Source organism: Leucopleurus acutus, assembly GCF_964270905.1.
Source record: "Leucopleurus acutus genome assembly, chromosome: 3".
NCBI classification, from domain to species: Eukaryota; Metazoa; Chordata; class Mammalia; order Artiodactyla; family Delphinidae; genus Leucopleurus; species Leucopleurus acutus.
In genome coordinates this window covers 44,438,334-44,450,842 of record NC_139145.1, presented here as the reverse complement: position 1 = coordinate 44,450,842, position 12,509 = coordinate 44,438,334, and positions in this window count along the sequence as shown.

The following is a 12,509-nucleotide window of genomic DNA, read 5'->3' as shown; positions in this document are numbered from 1 at the left end:
AAGTGGTTCAGTTTCATTCTTTTGCATGTAGCTGTCCAGTTTTCCCAATATCATTTATTGAAGAGACTGTCTTTTCCCCCACTGATATTTTTGACTCTTTTGTCCTAAATTAATTGAGCATATAAGCATAGGTTTATTTCTAGGATCTCTATTCTGTTCCATTTATTTATGTGTCTGTTTTTGTGTCGGTACCATACACTTTTGATTGCTATAGCTTTGTAATATAGTTTGAAGTCAGGGACCATGATACCTACAGTTTTGTTCTTCTTTCTTAATATTGCTTTGGTTATTTGGTTTTGTGTGTGTGTGTGTGTGATTCTAAACAAATTTTAGATTATTTTTTCTAGTTGTGTAAAAATGCCATTGGTTTTTCATGGGGATTACATTGAATCTGTAGATTGCTTTGGGTAGTTTGGACATTTTAAGACATTTTAAAACTAGTAATTCTTCCAATCCATGAGCATGCTATATCTTTCCATTTATTTGTGTTATATTCACTGTCTTTCATGACTGTCGTATAGCTTTTAGAGTAGAAGTCTTTCACCTCCTTAGTTAAATTTATTCCTAAGTATTTTGGGGATTTTTTTTGATGTGATTGTAAATGGGATTGTTTTCTTTATTTATCTTTCTGATAGTTTGTGATTAGTGTACAGAAATGCAACAGATTTCTGTTTATTGTATCTTGCAACTTTACTAAATTCAATTATTAGTTCTAATAGTTTTTTGGCGTCTTTAGGGTTCACATATATATATATATATATATATATATATATATACACACACACATATACACACACACACATATATATAATTGTATATATACACACACACGCGCACATATACGGTGTCATGTCATCTACAAATAGTGACAGTTTTACTTCTTTCTTTCCAATTTGGATGCCTTTTATCTCCTTTTCTTATCTGATGGCTGTGGCTAAAACTTCCGGTACTGTGTTGAATAAAATGATAAAATGGCAAGTGTGGGCATTCTTGTCTTGTTCCCAATATTAAAGGTAAAGCTTTAAGCTTTTCACTTTTTTTTTTTTTTTTTTTTTTTTTTTTTAACATCTTTATTGGAGTATAATTGCTTTACAATGGTATGTTAGTTTCAGCTTCACAACAAAATGAATCAGTTATATATATACATATATTCCCATATCTCTTCCCGCTTGCGTCTCCCTCCCTCCCACCCTCCCCATCCCACCCCTCCAGGCGGTCACAAAGCACCGAGCTGATCTCCCTGTGCTATGCGGCTGCTTCCCACTAGCTATCTACCTTACGTTTGGTAGTGTATATATGTCCATGTCTCTTTATCGCTTTGTCACCGTTTACCCTTCCCCCTCCCCATAGCCTCAAGTCCATTCTCTAGTAAGTCTGTGTCTTTATTCCTGTTTCACCCCTAGGTTTTTCATGACATTTTTTTTTTTTTAAATTCCATATATATGTGTTAGCATACGGTATTTGTCTCTCTCTTTCTGACTTACTTCACTCTGTATGACAGACTCTAGGTCTATCCACCTCATTACAAATAGCTCAATTTCGTCTCTTTTTATGGCTGAGTAATATTCCATTGTATATATGTGCCACATCTTCTTTATCCATTCATCCGATGATGGACACTTAGGTTGTTTCCATCTCTGGGCTATTGTAAATAGAGCTGCAATGAACATTTTGGTACATGACTCTTTTTGAATTATGGTTTTCTCAGGGTATATGCCCAGTAGTGGGATTGCTGGGTCATATGGTAGTTCTATTTGTAGCTTTTTAAGGAACCTCCATACTGTTCTCCACAGTGGCTGTATCAATTTACATTCCCACCAACAGTGTAAGAGGGTTCCCTTTTCTCCACACCCTCTCCAGCATTTATTGTTTCTAGATTTTTTGATGATGGCCATTCTGACTGGTGTGAGATGATATCTCATTGTAGTTTTGATTTGCATTTCTCTCATGATTAGTGATGTTGAGCATTCTTTCATGTGTTTGTTGGCACTCTGTATATCTTCTTTGGAGAAATGTCTATTTAGGTCTTCTGCCCATTTTTGGATTGGGTTGTTTGTTTTTTTGTTATTAAGCTGCATGAGCTGCTTATAAATTTTGGAGATCAATCCTTTGTCAGTTGCTTCATTTGCAAATATTTTCTCCCATTCTGAGGGTTGTCTTTTGGTCTTCTTTATGGTTTCCTTTGCTGCGCAAAAGCTTTTAAGTTTCATTAGGTCCCATTTGTTTACTCTTCTTTTTATTTCCATTTCTCTAGGAGGTGGGTCAAAAAGGACCTTGCTGTGATTTATGTCATAGAGTGTTCTGCCTATGTTTTCCTCTAAGAGTTTGACAGTTTCTGGCCTTACATTTAGGTCTTTAATCCATTTTGAGCTTATTTTTGTGTACGGTGTTAGGGAGTGATCTAATTTCATACTTTTACATGTAGCTGTCCAGTTTTCCCAGCACCACTTATTGAATAGGCTGTCCTTTCTCCACTGTACATTTCTGCCTCCTTTGTCAAAGATAAGGTGACCATATGTGCGTGGGTTTATCTCTGGGCTTTCTATCCTGTTCCATTGATCTATCTTTCTGTTTTTGTGCCAGTACCATACCGTCTTGATAACTGTAGCTTTGTAGTATAGTCTGAAGTCTGGGAGCCTGATTCCTCCAGTTCCTTCTTTCGTTCTCAAGATTGCTTTGGCTATTCGGGGTCTTTTGTGTTTCCATACAAATTGCAAAATTTTTTGTTCTAGTTCTGTGAAAAATGCCAGTGGTAGTTTGATAGGGATTGCATTGAATCTATAGATTGCTTTCGGTAGTAGAGTCATTTTCACAATGTTGATTCTTCCAATCCAAGAACATGGTATATCTCTCCATCTATTTGTATCATCTTTAATTTCTTTCATCAGGGTCTTATAATTTTCTGCATACAGATCTTTTGTCTCCTTAGGTAGGTTTATTCCTAGATATTTTATTCTTTTTGTTGCAATGGTAAATGGGAGTGTTTTCTTGATTTCACTTTCAGATTTTTCATCATTAGTATATAGGAATGCCAGAGATTTCTGTGCATTAATTTTGTATCCTGCCACTTTACCAAATTCATTGATTAGCTCTAGTAGTTTTCTGGTAGCATCTTTAGGGTTCTCTATGTATAGGATCATGTCATCTGCAAACAGTGACAGCTTTACTTCTTCTTTTCCGATTTTGATTCCTTTTATTTCCTTTTCTTCTCTGATTGCTGTGGCTAAAACTTCCAAAACTATGTTGAATAAGAGTGGTGAGAGTGGGCAACCTTGTCTTGTTCCTGATCTTAGTGGAAATGCTTTCAGTTTTTCACCATTGAGGATGATGTTTGCTGTGGGCTTGTCATATATGGCCTTTATTATGTTGAGGAAAGTTCCCTCTATGCCTACTTTCTGCAGGGTTTTTATCATAAATGGGTGTTGAATTTTGTCAAAAGCTTTCTCTGCATCTATTGAGATGATCATATGGTTTTTCTCCTTCAGTTTGTTAATATGGTTTATCACATTGATAGATTTGCGTATATTGAAGAATCCTTGCATTCCTGGAATAAACCCCACTTGATCATGGTGTATGATCTTTTTAATGTGCTGTTGGATTCTGTTTGCTAGTATTTTGTTGAGGATTTTTGCATCTATGTTCATCAGTGATATTGGCCTGTAGTTTTCTTTCTTTGTGACATCCTTGTCTGGTTTTGGTATCAAGGTGATGGTGGCCTCGTAGAAGGAGTTTGGGAGTGTTCCTCCCTCTGCTATATTTTGGAAGAGTTTGAGAAGGATAGGTGTTAGCTCTTCTCTAAATGTTTGATAGAATTCGCCTGTGAAGCCATCTGGTCCTGGGCTTTTCTTTGTTGGAAGATTTTTAATCACAGTTTCAATTTCAGTGCTTGTGATTGGTCTGTTCATATTTTCTATTTCTTCCTGATTCAGTCTTGGCAGGTTGTGCCTTTCTAAGAATTTGTCCATTTCTTCCAGATTGTCCATTTTATTGGCATAGAGTTGCTTGTAGTAATCTCTCATGATCTCTTTTATTTCTGCAGTGTCAGTTGTTACCTCTCCTTTTTCATTTCTAATTCTATTGATTTGGGTCTTCTCCCTTTTTTTCTTGATGAGTCTGGCTAGTGGTTTATCTATTTTGTTTATCTTCTCAAAGAACCAGCTTTTAGTTTTATTGATCTTTGCTATTGTTTCCTTCATTTCTTTTTCATTTATTTCTGATCTGATTTTTATGATTTCTTTCCTTCTGCTAGCTTTGGGGTTTTTTTGTTCTTCTTTCTCTAATTGCTTGAGGTGCAAGGTTAGGTTGTTTATTCGAGATGCTTCCTGCTTCTTAAGGTGGGCTTGTATTGCTATAAACTTCCCCCTTAGAACTGCTTTTGCTGCATCCCACAGGTTTTGGGTCGTTGTGTCTCCATTGTCATTTGTTTCTAGGTATTTTTTGATTTCCTCTTTGATTTCTTCAGTGATATCTTCATTATTAAGTAGTGTATTGTTTAGCCTCCATGTGTTTGTATTTTTTACAGATCTTTTCCTGTAATTGATATCTAGTCTCATGGCGTTGTGGTCAGAAAAAATACTTGATACAATTTCAATTTTCTTAAATTTACCAAGGCTTGATTTGTGACCCAAGATATGATCTATCCTGGAGAATGTTCCATGAGCACTTGAGAAAAATGTGTATTCTGTTGTTTTTGGATGGAATGTCCTATAAATATCAATTAACTCCATCTCGTTTAATGTATCATTTAAAGCTTGTGTTTCCTTATTTATTTTCATTTTGGATGATCTGTCCATTGGTGAAAGTGGGGTGTTAAAGTCCCCTACTATGAATGTGTTACTGTCGATTTCCCCTTTTATGGTTGTCAGTATTTGCCTTATGTATTGAGGTGCACCTATGTTGGGTGCATAAATATTTACAATTGTTATATCTTCCTCTTGGATTGATCCCTTGATCATTATGTAGTGTCCTTCTTTGTCTCTTCTAATAGTCTTTGTTTTAAAGTCTATTTTGTCTGATATGAGAATTGCTACTCCAGCTTTCTTTTGGTTTCCACTTGCATGAAATACCTTTTTCCATCCCCTTACTTTCAGTTTGTATGTGTCTCTAGGTCTGAAGTGGGTCTCTTGTAGACAGCAAATATATGGGTCTTGTTTTTGTATCCATTCAGCCAATCTGTGTCTTTTGGTGGGAGCATTTAGTCCATTTACATTTAAGGTAATTATCGATATGTGTGTTCCTATTCCCATTTTCTTCATTGTTTTGGGTTTGTTATTGTAGGTCCTTTCCTTCTTTTGTGTTTCTTGCCTAGAGAAGTTCCTTTAGCAGTTGTTGTAGAGCTGGTTTGGTGGTGCTGAACTCTCTCAGCTTTTGCTTGTCTGTAAAGGTTTTAATTTCTCCATCAAATCTGAATGAGATCCTTGCTGGGTAGAGTAATCTTGGTTGCAGGTTTTTCTCCTTCAACACTTTCAATATGTCCTGCCACTCCCTTCTGGCTTGCAGAGTTTCTGCTGAAAGATCAGCTGTTAACCTTATGGGGATTCCCTTGTGTGTTATTTGTTGTTTTTCCCTTGCTGCTTTTAATATGTTTTCTTTGTATTTAATTTTTGACAGTTTGATTAATATGTGTCTTGGCGTATTTCTCCTTGGATTTATCCTGTATGGGACTCTCTGTGCTTCCTGGACTTGATTAACTATTTCCTTTCCCATATTAGGGAAGTTTTCAACTATAATCTCTTCAAATATTTTCTCAGTCCCTTTCTTTTTCTCTTCTTCTTCTGGAACCCCTATAATTCGAATGTTGGTGCGTTTAATGTTGTCCCAGAGGTCTCTGAGACTGTCCTCAGTTCTTTTCATTCTTTTTTCTTTATTCTGCTCTGCAGTAGTTATTTCCACTATTTTATCTTCCAGGTCACTTATCCGTTCTTCTGCCTCAGTTATTCTGCTATTGATCCCATCTAGAGTACTTTTAATTTCATTTATTGTGTTGTTCATCGTTGCTTGTTTCATCTTTAGTTCTTCTAGGTCCTTGTTAACTGATTCTTGCAATTTGTCCATTCTATTGTCCATTCTATCTCCAAGATTTCGGATCAACCTTACTATCATTATTCTGAATTCTTTTTCAGGTAGACTGCCTATTTCCTCTTCATTTGTTAGGTCTGGTGGGTTTTTATCTTGCTCCTTCATCTGCTGTGTGTTTTTCTGTCTTCTCATTTTGCTTATCTTACTGTGTTTGGGGTCTCCTTTTTTTTTTTTTTTTGCAGGCTGAATGTTCGTAGTTCCTGTTGTTTTTTGAGTCTGTCCCCAGTGGCTAAGGTTGGTTCAGTGGGTTGTGTAGGCTTCCTGGTGGAGGGTACTAGTGCCTGTGTTCTGGTGTATGAGGCTGGATCTTGTCTTTCTGGTGGGCAGGTCCACGTCTGGTGGTGTGTTTTGGGGTGTCTGTGGACTTATTATGATTTTGGGCAGCCTCTCTGCTAATGGATGGGGTTGTGTTTCTGTCTTGCTAGTTGTTTGGCATAGGATGTCCAGCACTGTAGCTTGCTGGTCGTTGAGTGAAGCTGGGTGCTGGCGTTGAGATGGAGATCTCTCGGAGATTTTTGCTGTTTGATATTATGTGCAGCTGGGAGGCCTCTTGTGGACCAGTGTCCTGAAGTTGGCTCTCCCACCTCAGAGGCACAGCACTGAGTCCTGGCTGCAGCACCAAGAGCCTTTCATCCACAGGGCTCCTTAATTTGGGATGATTCGTTGTCTATTCAGGTATTCCACAGATGCAGGGTATATCAAGTTGATTGTGGAGCTTTAATCCGCTGCTTCTGAGGCTGCTGGAAGAAATTTCCCTTTCTCTTCTTTGTTCTCACAGCTCCCAGGGGCTCAGCTTTGGATTTGGCCCCGCCTGTGCGTGTAGGTCGCCGGAGGGCGTCTGTTCTTTGCTCAGACAGGACGGGGTTAAAGGAGCCGCTGATTCGGAGGCTCTGGCTCACCCAGGCCGGGGGGTAGGGAGGGTCACGGAGTGCAGGGCGGGCCTGCAGTGGCAGAGGCCGGCGTGACGCTGCAGCCTGAGGCGCGCCGTGCGCTCTCCCGGGGGAGCCGTCCCCGGATCCCGGGACCCCGGCAGCGGCGGGCTGCACAGGCTCCCCGGAAGGGCGTGTGGCTAGTGACCTGCGCTCGCACACAGGCCTCCTGGCGGCGGCAGCAGCGGCCTTAGCGTCCCATGTCCGTCTCTGGGCTCCGCACTCTTAGCCGCGGCTCGCGCCCGTCTCCGGAGCTCTCCCTAGCAGCGTTCCCAATCCCCCCTCCTCGTGCACCAGGAAACAAAGAGGGACGTAAAAGTCTCTTGCCTCTTCGGCAGGTCCAGACCCCTCCCCAGACTCTCTCCCGGCCAGCCGCGGCGCACCAACGCCCTGCAGGCTGTGTTCACGCCGCCAACCTCAGTCCTCTCCCGGCGCTCCCACAAAAGCCGGAGCCTCAGCTCCCAGTCCCGCCCGCCCCGGCGGGCGAGCAGACAAGCCTCTCGGCTGGTGAGTGCCGGTCGGCCTGATCCTCTGCGCTGGAATCTCTCCGCTTTGCCTTCCGCACCCCTGTTGCTGTGCTCTCCTCCGCGGCTCCCAAGCTCCCCCACTCCGCCTCCCGAAGTCTCCACCCGCGAAGGGGCTCCTAGTGTGTGGACACTTTTCCTCCTTCACAGCTCTCTCCCGCTGGTGCAGGACCCGTCCCTATTCTTTTGTCTCTGTTTAGTTTTTTCTTTTGCCCTAACCAGGTACGTGGGGGGTTCCTTGCCTTTTGGGAGGTCTGAGGTCTTCTGCCAGCGTTCAGTAGGTGCTCCGTAGGAGTTGTTCCACGCGTAGATGTATTTCTGGTGTATCTGTGGAGAGGAAGGTGATCTCCGCGTCTTACTCTTCCGCCATCTTCCCGGAACTCCAAGCTTTTCACTATTGAGTATTATGTTAGTTGTGGTTTGTCACATGTAGCCTTTATTATGTTAAAGTATGTTCCCTCTATGTCCACTCTTGAGAGTTTTTATCAAAATTGGATGTTGAAGTTTTTCAAATGCTTTTTATGCATCTGAGATAATCATAAGATTTTTATTCCTCAGTTTGTTAATGTGATGCGTCACACTGATGGATTTTTGGATACTGAACCTTCCTTGTATTCATTTGATCATGATTTATGAGACTTCTAATGCACTGTTGAATTTGTTTTGCTAATATTTTGTTGAGAATTGTTGCGTCTATGCTCATCAGGGATATTAATTCATAACTGTGTGTGTGTGGTGTCTTTGTCTGCTTTTCTTTTCAGGTTGATGCTGGCCTCATAGAATGAGTTTGAAGTATTATTTCCTATTTAATTTTTGGAATAGTTTTAGATAGATAGGTATTAAACTCTTTTTTAAAAATTTGGTAGAATTACCCTGTGAAACCACCTAGTCATGGACTTTTGTTGGGATTTCTTTGACCTCTGATTCAATTTTATTACTAGTTATTGACCTGTTTAGATTTTCTATTTCTTATTGATTCAGTCTTGGAAGATTGTATGTTTCCAGGAATTTATTTATTTCTTCTAGGTGGTCCAATTTGTTGGTTAATGCCTTATGATCCTTTTTATTTCTGTGATGCTAATTGTAAATTCTCATTAATTTCCTCTTTTATTTGGGCCCTTTCTCTTTTTTCTTGATTAGTCTGGCTAAAGATTTATCAATTTTGTTTATCTTTTCAAAGAATGAGTTCATAGTTTCATTTATCGTTTATATTTTTTAAAATTCTCTGTTTCATTCATTTCTACTCTAATCTTTATTATTTCCTTCTACTAAATTTGGGCTTTGTTTTCTTTTCCTTTGTTCCTTTTATTCTAGTTTCTTTAGGGGCAAGTTTAGATTGTTTATTTGAGATTTTTCTTGTTTCCTGAGGTAGGCCTGTATCACTATAAATTTCATTCTTAGAACTGCCTTTTCTGTGTCCCATAGGTTTTGGAATATTATAATTTCATTTTTATTTTTCTCAACGTGTATTTTTTAAACTTCCCCTTTGATTTCTTCATTGACCCACTGGTTGTTTAGAAGCATGTTGTTTAGCCTTCATGTGTTTGTGGGTTTTTTTTTATTTTTAACTTGTAATTGATTTCCAGTTTTATACTATTGTGGTCAAAAAAGGTGTTTGATATGATTTAAGTCTTTTTAAATATTTTGAGACCTGTTTTGTGGCCTAATATGTAATCTGTCCTGGAGAATATTCCATTCTCGTAAAGAATGTGTACTCTTCTGTTCTGGGGTGTAATATTGAGTACAGTTAAGTCTATCTGGTCTAATATCTCATTTATGGCTAATGTTTCCTTATTGATTTTCTGTCTGGGTGATTCATCCATTATTGTAATTGGGGTGTTAAAGACCCCTACTATTACTGTGTTGCTGTCAGTTTCTCCCTTTAAGTCTGTTAATATTTGCTTTATTTGCTCCTGTGTTGGGTGCACAGATATTTACAAGCATTATCCTCTTGTTGGTTTGATCCCTTTATCATTATATAATGCCCTTTTTGTCTCTTGTTAGAGTCTTTGTTTTAGATTCTATTTTGCCTGATACAAGTACTGCTACCCCTGCTTTCTTTTTGTTTTCATTTGTATGTATTATCTTTTTCCATCTCTTCACTTTCAGTCTGTGTGTGTCTTTAGATCTGAAGTGAGTTTCTTGTGAGCTGCATATATATATGGGTCTTGTTTTTTAATCCATTTAGCCACCCTATGTATTTTTATTGGGGCATTTAGTCCATTTACATTTAAAAGAATTACTGATAAGTATGTACTTGGGGCCATTTTGTTAATTTTTTTCTGGTTGTTTTTGTAGTTCTTCTCTGTTCCCTTTTGTTCTCTTAGCTTGTGATTTGATGATCTCATTTACTGTTATATTTGTATTCATTTTTCTTTTTTTATGTGTGTATCTGTTACAGGTTTTTGGTTTATTGGTTACCATGAGTTTCTTGTATTACAATCTATGTATACAGCATTCTAAGTTGTCTCTTAATTTTTAGCACTACATTTTTACTTCCTCCCATTTTTTTTTTTTTTTTTTTTTTTTTTGCGGTACGCAGGCCTCTCACTGTTGTGGCCTCTCCCGTTGCGGAGCACAGGCTCCGGACGCGCAGGCTCAGCGGCCATGGCTAACGGGCCCAGCCGCTCCGCAGCATGTGGGATCTTCCCGGACCGGGACATGAACCTGTGTCCCCTGCATCGGCAGGCGGACTCTCAACCACTGTGCCACCAGGGAAGCCCTCATTTTGTTTTTAATGTCATATTTTTACATGTTTTTATTTTGCATATTGCTTAACTATGTGTTTTAGATATAGATGATTTTACTACTTTTGTCTTTAAACCTTCATACTAGTTTTATAGTTAGTTGATCCAGTACTTTCACCATATGTTTGCCTTTATTAGCGAGATTTCCTTCTGTCCTAATTGTCTTATTTCTAGTTATGGTCTTTTAATTTAAAGAATTCCAGTAAACATCTCTTGTAAGGCTGGTTTAGTGGTAATGAACTCCTTTAGCTTCTGTTTATCTGGGAAACCCTTTATATATCCTTCAGTTCTGATAACCTTGACATGTAGAGCACTCTTGGTTTTAATTTTTTTGTTTCTTTTGGTGATGTGAATATTCTGTGCTACTTCTGTCTGGCCTGTAAAATTCCTGCTGAAAAACAGCTTATCGTTTTATGGGGCTCCCTTCTGTGTAACGAATTGTTTTTCTCTTGCTGCTTTTCACATTTTCTTTTTATCTTTACCTTTTGACATTTTAATTATAATGTTTCTTGGTTTTGGCCTCTTAAATTCATGCTGTGTGTGGCTCTCTGTGCTTCCTGGACTTGGATATTATATTTCTCAACAGGTTAGAAAAGTTTTCAGACAAATAGGTTTTCTGCTACTTTCTCCCTTTTCTTCATCTGGGACCCTATAATGCAATTGTTAGTATGCTATCCTCATTTTTAAATTTTTTATTCTTTTTTTTTTCTTTTGTTCTTCTGTTTGGTTGATTTCCACTGTCCTCTCTTCCAGATTGCTGATCTGTTCTTACGCATCCTCTAATTTGCTATTGATTCCCTCTAGTATATTTTTTATTTGATATCGTATTCTTCAGTTTTGATTGGTTCTCTTTTATATTTTGTAACTCTTTGTTATAGTTCTCACTGAAGTCATCGATTCTTCTGAGTTCAGGTAGCGTTTTTTGATGATCACTTTGAACTCTTTATCTGGTAAATTGCTTATATCGGTTTTGTTCAGTTCATTTTCTGAAGTTTTGTCTTGTTCTTTTGTTTGGAAGGTATTCCTCTGTCTCTTCATTTTGCCTAATTCTCTGTGTTTGTGTCTGTGTTTTAGTTATGTCATCTATATCTCCCAGTCTTGAAAGAGTGTCGTTATGTAGATGGTGTCCTGTTGGGCCCAATGGCACAGTCCCTGCTGGTCAACAGAGCAGGTGCTCCAGGTTTGTTTCCAGTGTGGGCTGTGTATGTCCTCTTGTTGTGTTTGTGCCACAATTGCTGCTGATGCCCTGGTGGTCAGTGCTGGTCTCAGCCTGGCTGTCTGTGAGGCCTGGCCATGTAATGTTTCTCTCTGGCTACTCTTAAGATTTTATTTTTAGTTTACACAAGTTTAATTATGGTGTATCATGTTCTAGATTTCTCTGTTTACCCTGTTTAAAATTCACTTAGCTTTGTACATAAGTAGTTTTGTGTTTTTTTACCAGGTTTGATTAGTTTTGAGCTACATTCAAAAAAATACTCTCCCTACCCTTTTTTCTTCTCCTTTTAGGAGAAGAAAATGATACAAATGTTAGATCTTTTATCATTACTCTTCTGTTATGGGTCTCTGAGGCACTGTTCTTTGTTATTGTTGTTGTTATTTAGTCTATTCTTTGTGTGTTTTTAAGATGAGTGAATTCTATTACTCTGGCCTCAAGTTCACAGATTTTTAATCCTTTGTTATCTCCATTTGGCTTTTGAGCCCATGAAGAAAGTTTTTCAGTTTTATTAGTGTATTTTTTCAGTTCTGTAGTTTCCATTTGGTTCTGCTTTTATAAGTTGATTTCTTTGCTAAGATACTGTTTTTTCATTTGTAATTGATTGTTGAAGCTTATTTATGACAACTGCTTTAAAATCTTTGTCAAATGGTTACAATCCTGATTCACCTTGGTGTTAGCATCAGTTGATGGTCTTTCCTCATTCAAGTTCTGATTTCCTTGGGTCTTGTTTGATGGGTAATATTTTATTTTATCCTGAACATTCTGTCTGTTATGTCAGAATCTAGGTCCTATTTACATCTTTTACTTCAGTAGGCAGTCACCTTGTTTGGTTTTGGCACGTAGGTCTTGGTCAAATTTTATGGGCTGTGTTTCCAATGGCAGTTTAGTTTTCAGATCCTTTCTGTTATTATTTTGATCTGCTTGGTTTATCTGGTGCCACAGGAATCCCCATGTGTCCCAACTTTTAGTGCCAACGGGGGCAGAGAGAGTTTCCCCAGGTCAGGCTGCTTTACTA